Source organism: Onychomys torridus, chromosome 6, assembly GCF_903995425.1.
Source record: "Onychomys torridus chromosome 6, mOncTor1.1, whole genome shotgun sequence".
NCBI lineage: Eukaryota > Metazoa > Chordata > Mammalia > Rodentia > Cricetidae > Onychomys > Onychomys torridus.
The window spans coordinates 48,950,585-48,971,850 of NC_050448.1; positions in this window are offsets into that span (position 1 = coordinate 48,950,585).

Here is a 21,266-nt window from a genome sequence, read left to right on the forward strand (position 1 = left end):
AAAGGAGGGAGTTGATCTCCCACCATTTCTCTGTCTTGGCACTCATTCACCTTTCTGTATTCATGCATTATGGAGATGTTCACTGGATTTGTTCCCATTGCTTCTAGTTATCCCAGGATCCAGATCCATGAAGCATATCCACATCTTTTCATGCCAAATTGTTCTCTATGTGATTTCATAACAAAACAATAGACTAACATGATAGATGGTATCGAGAAGTGATGCTATTATTGTAAAAGTATTTTAAAATGGGGGCGTGTCTTTGGGTCTAAAGGATGCTAAAACTTGCAAATTTTGGAAGTGACTTCTGAACCAGTTTTGTTGCTGTTACTAAAGGGATGCTACATGCAATTCAGTTGAAGGCTCTGAATAAAGTAAGACTGGAGAGCATGGAGATTCAAGATTACTTAAGTGTTCCTAATCAGATTACCTGTCAAAGTCATTCTGAGAGAGCTCAGACAGCTCAAGAATAGGAACTGAGCACAGAGTGAAGTCCATCCTTGTCCTGCAAAAAAGCATATTTAAATCCATGCCCCAGGGCATTGGAAATCAAGAGTGCTTTATTAGGGTAGCTGGAAGAATCCACCAGGTTGAAATGAATCCCCAGGGGTGTCTTGGTCCTGGAGGAGATGGGAATGGAGGGGAGGGGCTGGGGGGAAGGTGGAGGAGCGAGAGGGGGGAGGACAGGGGAACCCATGCCTGATGTATAAAATTAAAACACATAATAATTAAAAAATCAAATAAAAAACAACTATCATATCATATCATTAAAAAATGTCTAATTAGTTAAGTATCTGACTGTTGCCTTGATACCTCTAACCACTTAGAATGAGACACAAGAACAAAGAGATGGTTTAAAGTCAGCAGGAAACACAAAATAGATCAATATGGAGAGCTCAACTGTGCCGTGTAATATATATATATATATATATATATATATATATATATATATATATATATATATATATTCTTAACAAGTAATACTAAAGGTATATCCATGCAATTAAATCAATGTATGTGGACAGAAAGGAACTAGGTGTAACTTACTCAAGAAGACAGTGGGAGAAATTCCATAAATATATTTTAGAGATAGATGTTTGTGGTTTTGTGACATTTGAATCATTGTGACCAGAATATCTGATATAGTCAACTTAAGAAAACATAGATTTTTTCATCTGTTGGCTTGTTTTTTTTAATATTATGGCATCAGAAGTTTCAATCTGTCATCAAAGGGAGCAAAGTATAGCATTTCATAGTATGACAGAAGGTGAAGGATGGCTCAGGAAATAGCAGGAGTAATGTATGCTTAAGGACCTGTTCCCAAGGGCCCAGTGTCTTCAGTTCTATTCTAGTTCCCAAACTTCAGCGCTCACTGTCCAACACCCCCTCCCACCAGCTTTTGGATGTAACACATTCTACCACTCTTACCATAGCTCAAGCACACATAGCTGTGTCTTGTCCTCTGCCTTAAAATGTACAATTTCAAGATGTGGTGGTATCCATACGCTTCTAATGCTTTAGCCACATTTGTGTTCAATGTCTATGAGGCATATCTTATATCTATTTAAATTTCAAGAAATGATGTAGACTGACTTCTGTGGTAGCATTCCCACTGGGGTACACCTGGCCTGACCCCTAGAGAATAGCACCTTGCTCTGAGCCATCTTTTGTTTAGCAGACAGCAGAGATCTTTTGTTTTGCTTATAGCCCTCTATGAATCTTGTCTCAGAGTCTCCCAAGGATACAAAAGGAGACACAAAATATGCAAATTCATGATTTCTTTTTTCATTAATTGTTTCTGGTGTATGTGTGTGTGTGTATTTAAGTACATAAATACAATTTTGTCAGTCTGTATAACATTGCTTGTATGTATGATTTTAGGGCTGGTAGTTGGTATTGGATACTCAACTGGTGTGCCCTTTCCTGGTTAAAGACTATTTTTCCGCCTCTCAGCATTTCTAAGCTGCTTGTAGCTTATGGATAGGATTTAGACCTCCTGAGCTTTCCATGTCCAAGCTAGTAAATCTAATTTTGTCCATTTAAACTCATGCTTAGAAACAGTTATGATGGTGAAATTTTACAAGTGTAGCTTCTGACAATGCTTGGAGACACAATCACAAAGGAAATATATATATATGTGTGTGTGTGTGTGTGTGTGTGTGTGTGTGTGTGTGTGTGTGTTTATATATGTATGTTTATATAAATAATATAAATATAAATAAATATATGTATATATACATATATATGTATGTATATATATATGGAGGAGATATGTGTACATGAGTTTGCATGCCCATGGTGGCCACATGAAGGCAACAGACACCCTAGACATGGAATTAAGGTAGTTCTAAACCCCTGATGGAACCAAACATCAGTCCTCTGAAAGAGCAATATATGTTGTTAGCCACTGAGCTGTCTATCTAACCACTATACTTGCTTCTTAAAGGATGTAAGTATAGCAGATGGTAAGAAAGAACTATATTGATCATCACTGTTATTGTGTAGTTATATAATTATTCAAAATATTGTCAAAAGCCTGAGGGTTTTTTTTGTAGATTTCATTGCATATTTTCTTTCACAATTTCTAGACTGTGGTATTTTAGAGAATGAAACATTATTACATTTTCTTCTGTACAACCTTCTTTTTGGAAAATGCTGCCATAAGGTAGATTATTTTTTATACTTTTATAAGCACCCACTGGAAATCCAAATAAAATAATCACCACTCATTCAAGCTCTATTTATTCATATTTAAAAAAATATTTACTTCCATCAGTTATTGGATGAGAGTTCCAGCACGACAGTTAGGGTGTTTGGCCATCTGATCACCAGACTAGGTCAGACCAGGCTTTCTCTCGACCATTACCAGTAGTCAACAGAGGATGTAGCATTGTGGATTTCTGAGGACCTCTCCAGCACTCTGCCTATTCCTGTTCTCATGTGGTCTTCATTTATCATGGTCTGTTATTCCTTGTTCTCCCTTTCTGTTCTTGATCCAGCTGGGATCTCCTGCTCCCCTAAGCTTTCTCTGCCTCAAACTTTGCCCTTCATTACTCCCACTGTCGTCCAGGTTGTTCATGTAGATCTCATCCATTTCTCTGTCATTGGGTGATCCCTGTGTCTTTCTTAGGGTCCTGTTTTCTAGGTAATCTCCCTGGAGTTGTGGAACAGTCTAATCATCTTTGGAACTCTCATCCAATGACTGATGGAAGTGGATGCAGAGATCCTTGGCCAGGTCCCAGGTGGAGCTTCAGGACTCCAATTGTCGAGAAAGAGGAGGGACTGTAAGAGTGTGAATTGTTGAGACCAAGATTGGAAAAAGCACAGGGACAAATAACCAAACTAATGGAAACACATGAACTATGTACCAGAAGCTGAGGAGCCCCCAACTGGATCAGGCCCTCTGGATAAGTGAGACAGTTGAATAGCTTGAACTGTTTGGGAGGAACACAGGCAGTGGGACCCGGACCTGTCCTTTGTGAATGAGCTGGCTGTTTGGAGCCTTGGGCATATGTGGGGACTCTTTGCTCAGCCTGGGAGGAGGGGACTGGACCTGCCTGTACTGAATCCACCAGGTTTAAATGAATCCCCAGGGGAGTCTTGGCCCTGGAGTAGATTGGAATGGAGGGGAGGGACTCTGGGGAGGGCAGGGTTGGGGGTGGGAGGAGGGAGGACAGGGGAACCCATGGCTGATATGTAAAATTAAAACACAAATATAATAATAAAAAAAGAAATGCCACAAGTAAAGAAAAATTACTAATTTTGTGAATTTTAAATACATTATATTCTCATTAATGATATTCTTTAAAAATTACAAAGACTGAAAGTGATTAAGTAACTAATGATACAATATTAACAGGGACTATTACCAGAAATTTGTCAATTCATTTAAATTCCTGAAGCTTGTAGTCTGTGTGTTTTTCAACAGGAATTAGGTTTGTACTTGCCAAAAGCCAATGTTCTAGCTGGTTGGTGATCTAGCTGGTGGAAGAAAATGTCATTTTCCTAAAATCTTGGAAGAATTGTCTCCATATAATTTTTCTAGGTATAACATCTTTTAAGAGACCAGTTCTTAAGGTTTTCATTATTTGACTGGGGCAATGGCTAGTGTTAGAGTGCTTGCATGGAGATTTCAAGGTCATAGTTTTGGTCCTGAGCACTGTGAAAATAATAGACTACCCACAATAATAGCAATGACTGCCTACAATTACAGTAAACAAAAATTATAACACCCCCCTCTCTGGATGGCTAATTCAGCAGTAAATTTGAATTACTGCTTTACAACTGTTAGGTGAAATTAAATGGAATGTAAAAGTAGCTGGATCACAGGGTTAGGCTAGATGCTCACTGTTCAAATCACAATCTCCCTACGAGCAGAATCTCAACCATGTAAATCAGATGCAAACACAAGATCAGTAAATGGCAACATCAATAAGGAGATTCATCTCTGGGAGAGCCTAATTCTTCTCTTCCAAGCAGTCTTTAGTCCTTTTTCTAGGACCAGGGCATTGCGAATTTTCCCCTTTCCACATATACATGCCCATTGATTTTGCCATTTTTCCTGTCTTGTTTAAGCAGCCATTTCAAGAAGACTTTATCACAGAATCACTTCATGGCAACAGAACATTAGATTCACCTTCAATAAATCAATTTTGACGATCTCAGAAGTGCTCAAGCCCGATAGCATCAAATACTCATGATGAAAGAAGTTTACAGGGCTTAAGTGAAAGTGATTCAGGTCTGGTATTTGTTCCTTCAGGCTAAACTAGTTTTGTATTTGTTGGTGCTTTTTTTGATGATAACAAATACTTAATATAATGTGTATAATAATTTGAGATGATACATGCTTTAAGAATTTATTATTATTATTTTATTATTATTATTATTATTATTATTATTATTATTATTATTTTAAACATGTTGTAACTGAAATACAATTATATCACTCCCTCCTTCCATTTCTTTTCTCTAGTCCCTCCTAGGTACTCTCCCTCCACTCCTTCCCATGCCCAACTCTACTCTCAATTTCATAAGCTCTTTTTGTTGATTATTATTACTATTAGAGTAATGTGTATGCACAAATATATAAATACAAACTGTTGTTATTACTTGTATGCATAATTTCAGGACTGACCACTCTGCCTTGGACAACCAATAATAGGGCTCCTCTGTGGGAGGATTAAGTTAACTTTACTGTTCCCAGCAGTCATTATTTGCCTGTAATTATTTGATTAGGGATGGGACCTTGAAGAATTTTCCCATTCATCTTAACATGTACATTGGTTTTGCCACTTTTCCCACCTTGTTTTTGCAGCCATTTCTGGGACACTTTTTCACAGCTGATTTCCTAGTATTCTGGATGTTAGGATCTTTCTGTTGCTTCTTCCAGTGTTTGGGTGAGTCTTAACTGCAGGAGCTGACATATAGATGTATCCACTGGGCTGAGCTCTCCATGGTCTGTTCTCTCCATCATGTACACTTGTGGTTTCCTCTGATGGTCTCAATTTGCTGTAAGGAGAGACTTCTTTCATTAGGGGTAAGAACTATGCTTATTTGTAGGTATAAAAGAAAGATTTAGAAACTAGTAAGAAATGGTATTCTTCTTTGTAATTATGTGTGTTTTGCGTGAGTGCAGCTCCTGGTGAGATCAGATGCATTGGATCTCCTGAAGTTGAAGTTGAAGGAACTTCTGAGCCAGTAGGTACTGTATGATTATACTAGGGTCCTCAGGAAAATCTAAAAGTAAGTGGTGTTAACCATTGAGCCATCCCTCTAAGTCCTGAGGTAATACTTTTAAACACAAAGAATGCTCGCTCATTTTCTACTGTTTATACCATTGCCTATCTTATTTATTTACTTATTTATTTTTTCAAATGTGTGTCACTAAATTCCCCAGATAAACATTGAACGTGCAATCCTACTGCATCAGACCTTCAAGTACCTGGGATTACAAATGTGAGCCACCAAGCTCATGCTAGGCCAAGCATGGTGACACATGCCTTTAATCCCATAACCAACCATAGAGACCTGGAGGTCTGTATAGATAGGCAGTGATGAGGAAGTGATTTGGCTGGCCTTAGAGCCAATGAGATGGGTGGGACTTAGACATTTGTGGTTCTTTGGATTTGAAATGAGTGGAAAGAGGCACTATACTTGGCTGTGTCCTTGAACACACTGAGACTCTGCCTGCAATGTGATCAGAGTAATGGCATGTGCTAACATTGCCTGACTTCAGTTTATGGCTATGACCTCTGATCTCCAGGCCAACTTTATTTATTAACATACAAATAAAATATCACATTTCACCACAAATAAAATATCACCACATTTCGCCTTTTTTTTCTAATAAAAATAAAAAGTTGTAACTAATATAAGAAAAACTAAATGCAATAAGTGCAATAACTATATACAATATATACAAGCAATAAATACCTCAACAATGTCTAGTCCATTTGCATTTGATAAACTCAGAGAAAATATTCCATTATCTATCTTATTTTGGTAAGTCCAAAATGCGCCTGATTCACTTTCTATCATAACTTTTATTACCAACAGAAAACTATCTAATAATTTCTTTCAAATTTATACACTTTACACCTCTTTAGTGAATTTCTTTTCTGAAATTCTTAACAAGGAAAACTATAACTATTGAATCTTCAAGTAGCTATAACTATCTAATCTTCTACTCCCTCAGAGACCCAAAAAGGAAATAATATTACCTAGTAAAACAGGAAGTGCAAACAAACAGCTTCCAGAAAAATATCAGTTGACAGCAACAACCAGCTGCCTTGATGGTCACCTGAGGTTTCTCCACAACATTGGGGCATCATCTTCAGGCTTTAGATTTAGCGAATGTGACAGATTCATTTGTGAAGTAAGATGTACACAGGGCCTGCAGTTTGACCTCACATTTGGTGTGAGTAGACAATGCACCAGATAAACCTGAATTCCACCAGTGTCTTGTCATGATTCAGGTTTTTAAATTCTGGAAATTGTTGATTTTTTGGAATTTGGCTGTCCATTCATCTTGGCTTGTGGTGGCTTTATCTCAGCATGCCATTCTTCTCTGCATCTCATTCTTCTCGACTTTCAGTTGGCTTCATCTCTTTTATTAAATGCCAGTCTATCATTGAGAGGTTAGACTCTGTTAGCTTAGTTACTCTTTCAAGAATAACTGTTTCAGCTACTGTTTCACTGCACACAAGAAGTCATTGGTCCACTGCCTGTTCAGCTGCCTTCAAATAAAGGGGCACTGTACCTTTTCCAGATTGCAAAGGCCACTTCAGTAATGGTGCCATATTGTCCTGGCCTAAGAGGATGCCTGAGGCTAAAGTCACAACCACACTTGTCTTGGCAAGGATCAGGAGTTCTTTGTTTTGTGTCCTTTCTGTCCATTTTGTCTTGTTTGTCAGCAGTCAATATGAAGGCATTTTGTTGCCCTGGGGCTAACTTTTGCCATAATGACAGTTAACTCCATATGCAGTTTCTTCATTGCCCATTGTGTTGGGTATTGTGTTCCCTGAAATATTGTGTGTTCCCCGAAATAAACATATCTAGGGTCAGAGAACAGGCAGCCACTAGAACAAAGCCAAAAATGGTGGCTAGAAAATGGGAAGAGTAAGCCATAACAGAAGTTGGGCGGTGGTGGTGCACGCCTTTAATCCCAGCATTTGGGAGGCAGAGCAAGCAGGATCTCTGAGTTCAAGGCCACTTTAGAAACAGCTAAGCATGGTGACCTATGCCTTTAATCCCAGAAACCCAACCTTTAATCCCAGGGAGTGGGGGCAGAAAGAGAAAGGTATATAAGGCATGAAGACCAGGAACTAAAGGAGTAAAGCATGTAGTTAAGCATTTGGTTGGTTAAGCTTTCAGGCTTTGGAGCAGCACATTTCAGCTGAGATTCATGTGGAGGAGGACTCAGAAGCTTCCAGCCTGAGGAAACAGGATCAGCTGAGGAACTAGCAAGGTGAGATAGCCGTGGCTTGTTCTGCTTCTCTGATCTTCCAGCATTCACCCCAATAACTGGCCTCGGGTATGAGTTTTATTAACAAGTACCTTTAAGATTCATGCTACAGCCCATATCTTTTCTGAAGTAGATTGATGCTGCCAGGAGCTGACATGTCTCATAGTTAGAAAAAAAGAAAAATATCTAAGTTATTAAAACATTTTAAATGCCATATTATGTAGGCCTCTGAAGGGTTTGAAGATGACCTGTCTATATAATATATCTCTGTCCGATCTTGAAAACACAGCTAATATGACTACAAGTTTGATAGTAATGTCTCACTACTAATTTTCATTTTTTATAACCTAATAGTTGGTAATAATAACATTCAAAGATTAGCAAATTGCATTACATTGTTAAATGAACTGTCTAGGTAAAATATCCTGAACAAGATTAGGAAAAATACATACAGCATTTTCTAACAATATCAATCTCAATATACACAAGTTGTGTACAATTTGTAAAATTCCAATCCAATGTAAAGTATTTAAAACTAGTAGTTATCTTTTAAAAGTAGAGTCAATAATCTATCTTTTATTTGTGTCATATCTATATTCTCTTTTCTTTTCAGAGTAGATTCAATAATTTACCCTCTATTCTATCAGTCTTGGGAGACCAGCTCCCACAATTGGCTCAGGGTAATGGAAGAAATGCCTCAGAGTAGCGAGGGATAGGAAACTTTTTTATGTAAGGTTACTTAGGAATAAGTTTTCATCTGTCCATGACTGGGGAAATAAGGAAACACTGGGGGCAGCTTTCTCTTTTACTTCTTAAAAAAAGTCTCTAACTCTGTCTCCACACAATTACATTCCACATTGTTACATTCTCCATAGAGGCAAGTTACATATCACACTGTTACATCTCTCACTCAGCACACACACACACACACACACACACACACACACACACACACACAAGCATATGCACACACATATATACTTACTACTCACAGCTCTTAACATAGTTCCTTCATATCACTACCTCAGTACATACTCACACACTCTCACTCACATTCATTCACTCATTCTTCATCTTTATTCTTCTACCCATTACAAACTCCAACCTTGTATATCCATTCATTAGTGACTTGTTAGTAAAAACTACAAAGCAAACTCTCAGGGAATAGCATTTTGATAAGAGTCACACTTGGCAAAGACTTGGTCAACTTAATTGGTGCCTGACAACAGGTGCAGATTATAAAAAGTTCTGGCTATTACTTAAAGGAATAGCTAGAAGGGTTACAAGGGAAGAAACTGAACCAATGAGAGTTTTAAGGAAAAGGCAAATAATATGTGTACTATTTTATATGATTAATAATATCCAGACAAGGTTAATCAGTTTAAAAGTATTTTTCTGTTAATCACCTGAATCTCAAAACCTAAACATAGTCTACTGAGCCTAAAATTTTGCATTAAGAATTTGTGTAGAAATAAATACAAAATCTTAATTGTTTTCTGAATCAGAATGCACAGGTGCTGGTGGAGGAAGCTAATGCAACATAGGTGCTATTGATCTCTTGAAGGGCAAAGATATAACAAGGCCAGATACCTGCACTGTCACTTCTATTTTGCTATAATTCTTTTTTCCTCTGTTTTGATAAACTTTATTTCATTCCTTACTTGATTTGTTTTGGGTATGACTACAATGATCATCAGCATTCTTTTAACTTCTTTTCTAACTCTTTTTATTAAGAAAAAATTTTATTCATTTTACATACCAATCACAGATCCCTCTCTTCCCACTTTCTGCCCCTCACGCCTGTCTCCTACCAATCACCCCCCTCATTCCATCCTACAGAAAGTTAAGACCTCCATAGGGAATCAGCAGAGCCTGGTACATTTAATAGTGGCAGGTCCAAGCCCCTCCACTTGCATCAAGGCTGTAGGAAGTATCCCACCATAGGTAGTGGACTCCAAAAAGCCTGCTTATGCACCAGGGATGAGTTCAGATCCTTCTGCCAGGGGACCCCCTAAGCAGATCAAGCTACACAACTCTCTTGCTTATGTAGAGGGCCTAGTCCAGTAGTGAACAAGGTACCCGAACTAGCTTACCTGAGTAATCAGATTGATGAATACCCTAACTCTCATCACAGAGCCTTTCTCCAGTAACTTATGGAAGCAGATGCAGAGATCCACAGCCAAACACCAGGCCAAGTTCCAGGAGTGCAATCAAAGAGAGAGAAAAGGGATTCTATGAGTAAGGGGCACTGAGATCATGATGAGGAAACCTACAGAGACAACCAAACCAAAACCAGTGTGAAATCATGAAATTTAGACCAACACCTGTGGAGCTCCAATGGGACTGGACTATGCAATAATTCTTTTGAAAGGTTTTCAGCCAACAAGGGCAAGCACCTGCAATTATGCTCTGTGAAAGTTCCACAAGGAAATTTTGTTTTGCCAGTTTGCCTTGTAAATGGCTAAGGATGGAGAACAGGACCTCAAAATGTCTACTTTTTACATGCAATAATAGATCTAGTTATGAAACATATTTTAATATGTTTCTATTCATCAAAATTATACAAGTAGAAGTCATCTTCCTGACCACCCGCAAATATGTGTGCCATAAGATTGAGATATAATCATGAGATGACATATACCATATTTGTGAAAATGAAAATACATAATAATGGGAAGATATCACAGGTTCTATTTCACAAGAAACTACAGATGGAAGCAACAGTATTCATAGTCAAAGGCCTGCAAATCTTGCTTAAACAGGTTACCCAGTGAGAATCACACTTCTGGTGGGTTGACATCTGAATTTTCAATTGCTATTAATTGTATTTGTGTCCTGGCCCTCAATAACTCCTGACACTCTCTATCCATATTCTTGGGTCCTCTGTAATCTGTGTCTAATTCCTGTCAACTAGGCACTGTCTCTGCCCCCAATCCAAAGTTAATTTTATTAACAGTCTCAGAATTTCACCAATGTTATCAAATACCCCACAGCAAAATTGTGTATCAGAATTTCTCCACTGTAGAAAACTGAGTATCTAGAAAGTAAAATAAAGGCCATAAGTACATAAAAGATAAAGAAGTGTGTATATAAACACCCACTGAAAAAATGAAACAAAACTTAAAGGACACTAAGTATAACAATCACTTAGATTAACAGAAGAATAAACATTCAACATTTCCTATTCTAGTCCCCCTCTTAATGAAAGTCCCCCCCTTTGCATTTTTCCCTCCTGCCCCCTAACCTTGACCATAAAAGTGTATACAATAATCTCAATGAAATAAACTACTTGACACATAAATTCTGCTATAAAAACTTATAGGTGAGTATGCAATTCACAAACCAACAAAAAGACTTGCAGGTAAACTGAGAAAGTAATCTGCAGACAAAATGTAGCTAAACAGCATCATGTGTGCATAAAGGGGCCCTTTTCCAGGGAGTAAAAAATTGAGTAATTTTCTTCAGTTTTTCTCCATTTAAGAACAGTAATAGAAATATGCAGTCTTTATCTTGGAAATATTTTTGGCATGATGGGGGGTTTGATGGTAGTTTTACCTATTTTGTTGTTAATATATTTTTATATCATATGTAAAGCTATGTAGTTCTGTGGAACACATCATATTATGTGCAGACAGTGGTGTGATTTGGCTTTAGCTTTGTGACAAGTGACAAGTAATGAACAAATCTGAAACAGGTCAGTCAGCCTCAGTGCTTCCTCCAGGAATAACTTTTGTCAATGTCACAAAAATCCCAGAATGCTGAATGTTTGGATCACATAAGCCATAAGCCTTTTACTGTTTTGTGCTATTTCCCCACCTCATTTGCTTTTTTAAGTAAGTACTTATTTATTTATTTTTGTACTTTATTTTACTTCCTGGCTACTAACTCTCCTACAGGAGAGTAATTCTGGTACAGAGTTTTCAAATGACTTAAATCACATCAGTGATCACTTAGGTTTCCCAGTTTGTGCCATATTCTGTTGGAGTTTATCACTGTCTGCATTTCAGTTGAGGGAACTTCATTAGGAGTGAAGAAGTCAGTGATTCAGGGGCTTCTTGTTCAGTTGGAAAAGAAAAGTGGAGAGAAAACAGAGTCCCTGTAGACTCAGTGATCTCACAGAATGCCTAGGATGGAAATTAGGAAAGCTACAAATCTGCAAAGCAGTAGGCTTTCCAAGAAGCTAGATATGAAATAGAAGTTAAAGGTGGAGGAAAGAATGCAGCTTAAAGATACCCAGGAGAAATCACTGTGGAGGTTTGAGTGATGATCCTCTCAGAAATCGAGGGTTGTTGAGTAATGGGCCTCCATTTTCCGTCTTAACCATCATCACTGACCTACCTATATTTTGTGTTATAAAAGGGAAAAAAATTTTATGTTTTTCATCCTCTCTCCTCTCTCTCCCTCTTTCTCTCACTCAGTATGCTCTTTTCTTGGTCATGTGGTGTAGCATTCAACTTCAGACCTTCCTCTCCTTCTTCAAATTCCCATTGCAGGAGTTGTGGGATTGTGCCCCTAAACCAAGTATTTAAATTAATTATGTTTTAGATTTATTCTAAAATTGCAATGAAATGAAAGGGATTCCATACTAGTGATTCTTTCTGCCCTCAGTCAAGATGAATGAATTCAATTTTGAGTGCATTCAATTTGAGATGTGGCAATTTGATTAATTTTGTTGTGAGCAAGAAAACTGACACACTTCTTCATCATGAAAGTGTAATTTACACACATGAAGAAGGGTTAATTCTTCAGGTACCATGACTCAAGTTATGAGGACCAGTTGAAGATAAAATAAACAGCTCATTACTTGAAAATTGAAAGTTCAAGGAGAGAAAAAGAAGGACACAGCAAAGAAGGAGGAGGAAAGGGAGACTGTGGATGAGAACCATGAGAAAGCTCCTGAAGTAGAGAAGGATTAGGAGTTCATTGAATTCTTTTAGTCAATTTGTCAGTATTCTGTACTTCCATTTTAAATTATTCTACTAAAATACTAGCAGCTATGTATTCCTACCTCTTCTTTAAGATACATAAATTTTAACAATGATGACTTTTAACAGTAGCTTTTTATTTAATTGCACACACACACACACACACACACACACACACACACAGACAGACATTAGAACAATAGTAGTTACATTAAAATCCTAAGTATGGAGATTAAGTATATAAAAGATTCCATTTTAATATTAAATTTAAAGAATATTTATCTTAAATTTGTAATCATATTTGCTAAGGTTCACTTTTTGTATACACATCATTTACTGACTTGAATGTTGGCTAATTTCATGACAGATTTCTATTAAAGAAAGCATATTTTTCATGAATTTAAGTTATTCTGAGTTCACAATGAATGATTTGAGAAGATTGCTTATGATTTTATCTTATTTTCATACAGAAGATTAACAGTAAATAGTTTAAAATAAAAAGTCATTGAGCAAGGGCAATGTGATGATGTTCCATATCCTCAGCCACCAGGGAAATGTAAATGAAGACTATTTTAAGACCCACCTCACCCCAGTCATAATGGCTGTCATCAAGAAATCAAATGGCAGTAAATACTGGTGAGTCTGTGGGAAAGAGAAGCTTTATTCACTGTCAGGTAGAGTGGAAATTGTTGGAGTCACTCTGGAAATCAGTATGGAAAGTCCTTAAAATCCTAAAAATAGAACTACCATGTGAGCCAGACATACCACCCTTGGGCTCAATATTCTCAATATCCTACTGCAAAGATACTTGGTCTTTCATGTTTTTGATTCTTTCTCTAGGAGGAAAGATAGGACAGCACATCCATCAAATGACAAATGGATAATTAAAATGGAGCCCCTATACACAGTGGAATTTTATTTAACTCTAAAATTTAATTAAGAAATCTATTGGTAAATAGCTGAAACTGTAAAAAAAAAAACATATACTGACTGATGTATCTAGTACTCAGAAAAGTAAACATGTATGTTCTCTTTCATATGTTGGCCCTAACTTTGAATACCTCATTTTAGTGTGTTCAATTCAGAGCTCTTAAAGAGGCCAGAAAATTAGAAAGAGAGCATTGAGAGTGAGGTACCTTAAAGAAAGGAGAAGAGTAAAACAATACAAAGGTATGGGAGGGAAGTACCATGAGTCAAAAGTTCTAATCATGGAAAGAGGTAGTAAGATAGGAAAGATAAGGGTGCTTGGACAGGTGTTGGCCACAACATGGTGCGGGGGAGTATGCAAAGAAAACACACAAAATACTACTATCTGGTAACTAAACTAAAAATATAGTTTACAAAAAGAAAAAAGGAGTGTGAAGGAAGATAGCCTGAATGTACCATTTGGTAAATGGAGGTTCTAGTGCTCCAAAAACAGTACAGGTTCTTGGCCCTCATCTTGGTTGACCCTATGCTGTGGATATCACTGTATGCTATGAATGTGTTGCTCTGACTGGTTAATAAATAAAGTGCTGATTGGCCAGTAGCCAGACAGGAAGTATAGGCAGGACAAAGAGAGAGGAGAATTCTGGGAACAGGAAGGCTGAGTCAGGAGTCAACAGCCAAACACAGAGGAAGCAAGATGTGAAGGCAGAACTGGGAAAAGGTACCAAGCCACGTGGCTAAACATAGATAAGAATTATGAGTTAATTTAATATGTAAGATCTATCTAGCAAGAATCCTGAGCCATTACAACATACACTTTTAATTAATATAAGCATCAGTGTGTTTATTTGGGTCTGAGCGGATGTGGGCCTGGGCTGGAGAAAACTCCAGCTACACGCCTAGGAACCTGGCATTAAAAGACATATGAACATGGAACTATACCAGAAAACTCCCTCACACCAGCTAGCTTTTATAGTGTTAGAATGCCATATGGCTGATTCTGGAGAATCAATGGTCTCACACATATCGTCTTGGGCTTTTTGATGATTCTGCTGGCTTTGAACCATCAATGGTTCTGTGAGTAACTCCAATGAAATAGTGTTTCCTTGTAGTCATCCATCACCTTAATCCTTTAATAGTTCTATACTTGAATAACATTTATTCTGATTATACTGAATCTCTGTTCCAAGTTCCAAACCCCTTGTTTTAAAAATGATAGATAATAGATTATTTTAAGGTAAAGTAACATAATATCAGTAAATAATTACCTGATTTTTGTCCTAGAGTTATTTTTTAAATGATTTTTTAAAAATTTTTGAGATTATAACATAATTACATAATTTCCTCCTTTACTTTTTTTGGCTTTGCTTTTTAACATTTAAAAATTTCTTTATTGTTATTGAATATTAAAGACAATACAAGAGATTCACAATGCTGCGGTAACAGCTAAAGAATAAGAGGAAAAAGCCTTCTGGTGGTCCAAGATTCCTACCTTATATGTTTACTTTGATATATACACTTTTATTTAGTATACTTTTAAATTTCTTTTTTTCTTTTTTTTAATTAAGATTTTTTATTCATTTTACATACCAAAGATCCCCTTCTTCCCTCCTCCTGTCCCTCCAGCCCCCCCCCCAACCAACCTCCCATTCCCTTCTACAAGAAGATAAGGCCTCCCATGGGGAGGTATATTTAGTAGAGGCAGGTCCAAGTCCCCCCCCCCCCCCCACTCAAGGCTCATCATAGGTAGTGGGATCTAAAAAGCCTGCTCATGCACAAGGGCACCAGGTATGGATTCTGATCCTACTGCCAGGGGGCCCTTTAAGCAGATCATGTTACACAATTTGCTTGCTTATGCAGAGGACTTAGTCCTGTCCCACACAGGCTCAACAGTTGTTGATCTGAAGTTCAAGAGTTTCCACTAGTTTGGTTTGGTTGTCTCTATAGGTTTCCATATCATCATCTTGATGCCCCTTGCTCATAGAATCCCTCTTCTCTGTCCTTGAATAGACTCCTGGAGCTCGGCCTGGTGTTTGGCTGTGGATCTCTGCATTTGCTTCCATCAGTTACTGAAGAAAGGCTCTATGATGACAGTTAGGGTATTCACCAGTCTGATTACTGGGGTAAGCCAGTTCAGGCACCCTATCCACTATTGCTAGTAGTGTAAGCTGGGGTCATCCTTGTGGATTCCTGGGAACTTCCCTAGCACCTGGTTTCTCCCTATCCCCATGATGTCTCCTTCTATCATGGTATCTCTTTCATTGCTCTCCTACTCCATCTCTGTTCCAGCTCCACCATTGTGTTCCCTTATCTTCTTATTACCCCATCCCCTACCCTCCATGAACACCCCTCAGCCCCAGTTTACTCATGGAGATCTCATCTATTTCCCCTTCCCAGGACAGTCCATGTGTCCCTCTTTGGGTCCTCTTTGTTAGCTAGCTTCTCTAGAGCCAGGTGAACAATTTAAATAGAACCCTAAAGGAATAGAAACAGTCATTAAAAGTCTCCCAACCAAAAAAAAAAAAAATTAAAAATAAATAAAATAAAATAAAAGCCCAGGTTTTGTTTTTATGACAGGATTTCTCTAGGTAGCACTCTCTGTCCTAGAACTCACTTTACAGACCACGCTGGCCTCAAACTCACAGAGATCCACCTGCCTTTGCTTGCTGAGTGCTGGGGTTAAAATCATGTGCCATTACACCCTGTTTTTCCTCCTTTTCTTTATTCCAATATACTCCTCCTGTACCTGTTTTGGCTTTTGGGGGGGGGTTGTTTTGTTTTGTTTTGTTTGAGACAAGGTTTTTCTGTGTAGCTTTGTGCCTTTCCTGGATCTCACTCTGTAGACAAGGCTGGCCTGGAACTCACAAAGATAGGCCTGCCTCTACCTCCCGAGGGCTGGGATTAAAGGCATGTGCCACCACCACCCAGCACCTGTTTTAAATTTATGGTCTCCTTTTTTTTCCCCACTAATTGTGTGTGGTGTGTGTGTGTGTGTGTGTGTGTGTGTGTGTGTGTGTGTGTGTGAATGTGTGTGTATTTGTGTATTCCTAAGGACATAAGTATACTCTGCTCTATCTGTATGTTACTTGTATCAATGATTTTATTGATATTTGGTATTGGATAATCAGTATTGGTAAATATTTTTCTCTAGGGAAAAATATTTCTCTGGCTCACAGTGCTCCTTACTTGACTGTAATTCTTCTGTGTGGGGTTTAGGTCTCCTGGCTTTTCTGTGTCCATACTAGCCTGTATACTCCTGTTGTCCTTTTTCAACTCATGTTTAGTGATCACTTATGTGTTTAGCTTCTGCCATTGCTAGGAAACACAATTTCACAACGAAGTCATATATGTATGGGTGGTGGGTATGTGTGCCTGAGTGCAGATGGCCATGGTATTAAAAAGAGAACACCAGAACCTCTGAAGTTGTAATTAAAGGTAATTGTCAGGCCCCTGATACAGGTGCTAAGAACCAAACTCCAGCCCTTTGAAATAACAATGTTACTCTTAACTACTTGGCAATCTGTAAGGACAATACAAATGTTTCTTAAAGGGTGTATGTATAGCAGATACATAGAAAGAGAACCATAATTATGATCAGTATTATTGTATTTTTCTCCAGTTACTCAAAACATTGGCGAGATAAAATAAAATCTTCTTTTGTAGATTCTCTTGTATGTTATCTTTCTATATGATGGTATTTTATAAAGTAAAATATAATTACATTTTCTATACCATCTTCTTGGAAAATGCTTTGATAACATAAATGCTTTTTATACTATTATGAGTACTTACTAAATATCAGAATAAAATAAGCTCTTATTAAATCTGTATCTAATGCTATGAACTATGATGCTAATATGGGAGGTGTAATGTGCCTACATATAAAATTGTGGCATGATTATTATCAGGGTTTGAGGCCAATTCCAGTGTAATAAATTCAGATCTGGAATGACAAACACCTCAAAAACCAGTTGGGAAGGAAGTCATAGGCATAAGAATGAAGTTAAATTTGTTCATTTTGCTAAATTGATGTAGCACTGAACAGCCTTCTTGTAGTGGATAGCCATCCCAGCATTGGCCTGGAAGTTCCAACCCCCATTGAGGCTTCGGTAATGGTCACGCCCATAAGGCAGGGCGGAGGAGGAAGCAGAAGGCCAAGGATCGAGAGGAGGTCTCTCTCTTGGTTGCGGGACCCTGGAGGCTGGAGGTAGACCAAGCAGAGTTCTCCAGAGAACACTGCCAGACTGTGCTATACCTTTGCCAGACCCTGCAACCTACCCCTTCATTTGTAAGTTACCCCACAAAATAAACCTCCCTTTTAACTTTGTGGAGTGGCCTTAATAATTTCACCAATACCTTCTGAATATAGTGATTTATGCATATGAACCATTACTTCTCCCAGCCCCACAGCCCCAATCAGACAACTTTATATTTCCAGTGAATAGCTGTAAAAGTAGAAATGTTTGGCTATACAATATTATGAGAATAAACATCAAGTGAGTGCTTAGTACTAACTATGGCATTTATTGTGTCCTTTCCAGTGCTCAGGGGACCACTGCAGATGAAGAGAGAAAGAACACAGACACTATAAGACATGGGAAACTATGAAGAAAGGCCATCCTCTGTGAATTAAAACCACTGCAGTCATAAACTCCCAAAAATATAGAAGAGGTAAATGGAGATTATTGGCCTCATAATTCTTATCAAATTGAGATAATTTGTGTTATAGTGTTCATAAAAATCAGATCCTCAAGGTGAGGTGCTGAGGATGGATCGACACACCAATCAGATAGGAAGGTTTGCACTGACATTGGTGATAATAGTATCTCAGACAAACCATGACATGAGAAACATATCTTTTAGTAAAAATTTCAAGGTAAACATTTCACTATGATATTAATAAGTTTCCTCTTGCTATCATAATACATCACCACAATATGGTTTATAAAAACATAAATATTTTCTTTCCTGTTTTAAAGGGGAGGAGCCAAAGTTATGGTATTAGAAATTCTGTACTTGTTACAGAGATCTAGGATCATATTTACCATTCCTCTAGCTTCTGATATCTTCCCCACACTATTTGTTCTTTATATCTTGTGTGTCTCATTTTTCTTTGTCCTGCTCTTTTGTTTATGCTTACCCATCTGTATCTCTGTTGTGGAGAACTGCCAGTGTCTTCAAGAACACATGCAACTGTTTTAAATGATTACACAGATGATCCAGATTAAACCTCTCAAGATCCTTAACCTAATTACACCTTTTTCAATACAAATCAATATTCACATTTTTGTGAAATTAAGATATGGACTTATATATTTTAGAAGCACATAAGCACATTTCAGAATAGAGGAAGAAGTACATTAACATTGAACAAATTACACTTGAATATTATGGGGTCAAGAGGAAGTACAAGTAGGTGAATGGCTTGAGATTCATTTTAGAACCCTTGAAAGAAAAAAAATGGCAGGTTCATGTTAACAAGACTTCAAAGAAAACCACAGTATGGATGTCAGAACAGTCCCAAGAAAGCACTTAAAAGCAGGGCCTTCTCACCAACAGCTGCTTTGTTACGTGTCTGAAAATCAAGCAGAGATCAGAATACAAGGGTTGCAGACCTTCAGAGATATCAACCATGCATTTTTGTATCTCTATGACAAATTTAGGACACGAGTGAGGGAAGAAGGGTTCTTGCACAATTCATGTTAATAGTACTAAAAATTTTTCAACCATCTAATACTACCCAGGCAAGAGAAACAAGTGAGTTCCTTCAGTCATAAAAATATACTCTCTAGCAAGGAAACCATGCAAAGACTTAACCAAAGGTAGTTGCCCCTAAGATGTTGCTTACCTACTGAGCATTTCCGATTCTAGGTCTGTAGTAACATTATTATATAAGCAATAAGTATGCATTGGTCGATGTAAATTTGCTAAATTCTATGACTCCAGAAATTCCCAATGTTCTCAAGAAAAAAAAAAAAAACTATTTAAATAAATGTGATAGTGAATTCACTGGTAAGAAAGAACAGCATTTTAGAGAACTCAACATATGTGTAGAACAGTACGAATAAAAACATTTGATATAAATTTTACACGTCTATATCCTAAAATTCTGACACTGTTGTTCAGAGTATACATTTTAAAAAAAGGTAGTCTTTTCAATAGATGGCATTAGGAAAATGGAAATTTCATGTGTAGAAGAATAAATTTAAATTCCTGTAGCTAAATTTATAAAGATCAACTTACAAACTATTAAAGGCTAAAATGAAATGCCTGCTCCTTTGAAAATAATAGAAATAAACATGGAAGAAATTTTTTAAGGAATTAGAATATATGGGGAAGTTTGGAGTGATAGTCCAAGGGCACAATAAACAAAAACAAAAGAAGAAAAATTGCATTACAACAAACTAAAAAGCTTCTGCAAGACAATGCAGACAATGGACTATGGAGGCAAGATATGGAATGGGACAAAACATTTGATAATTATAACAATGGCAAGAGGCAAATGTCCAGCATATCTGAGCAACTCTAGCAACTCAAAAGTAAATATATGGCTGAGTCAATAATAAATTAATTTTAAGTGGGCAATACATCATCGTAAACATTTCTCAAAACAAGATGACAAATGTGGTCTTCTCTAGGGTGAGCTCCCAGATAGGTTTTTTAATACCAAGTGGTCAGTTTATACCCAACTAGATATGAATAATGCTAAATGAATTTACCAGACATTATCTACATATAACTATGTACATACATATATATTTTATGATATGTTAGATAGATTTTATATACACACACACACATGTGTTTTAGTGTGTTTATGTATATAATTATAAGCAAAGAAGAGGTGATTGTTGTTTGAGTTTTCCTGCCTGGCCCAGTCAGAACAAATCTCTCTTACCCGCCAGTCCCACAGTAGCTCAGACCCAACCAAGAAAGCACATAGAAACTTATATTGCTTACAAACTGTATGGCCGTGGCAGGCTACTTGTTATCTACTTTTCCTATCTTAAATTAACCCATTTCTGTTAGTCGATACTTTGTCACATGGCTTGTGGCTTACCAGTGTCTTTACATGTTTCTTCTCATGGCAGTGGCTGGTGGTGTCTCCCCAGCCTTCTACTTCCCAGAATTCTCTTTTCTCTTGTCCCGCCTATACTTCCTGCCTGGCCACTGGCCAAACAGAACTTTATTTACACAGAGCGATATCCACAGCACTTCCCCTATTCTTTTTTTTTTTTTTAAGGAAGGTTTTAACTTTTACATAGTACAATTACATATAACAAAACAATTATCAAGCAAGAATTACAGTTACAATATTAAAGAAGATATCCTATCTATCTTATATTTGTGAGTCTAAAGTTTTATATCTAACTTATCTTTTATCATAACTGAGGAAATTATAACTATCTAGTCTTCAACCATATCAAAGGCCTTAGAAGGATATAATATTA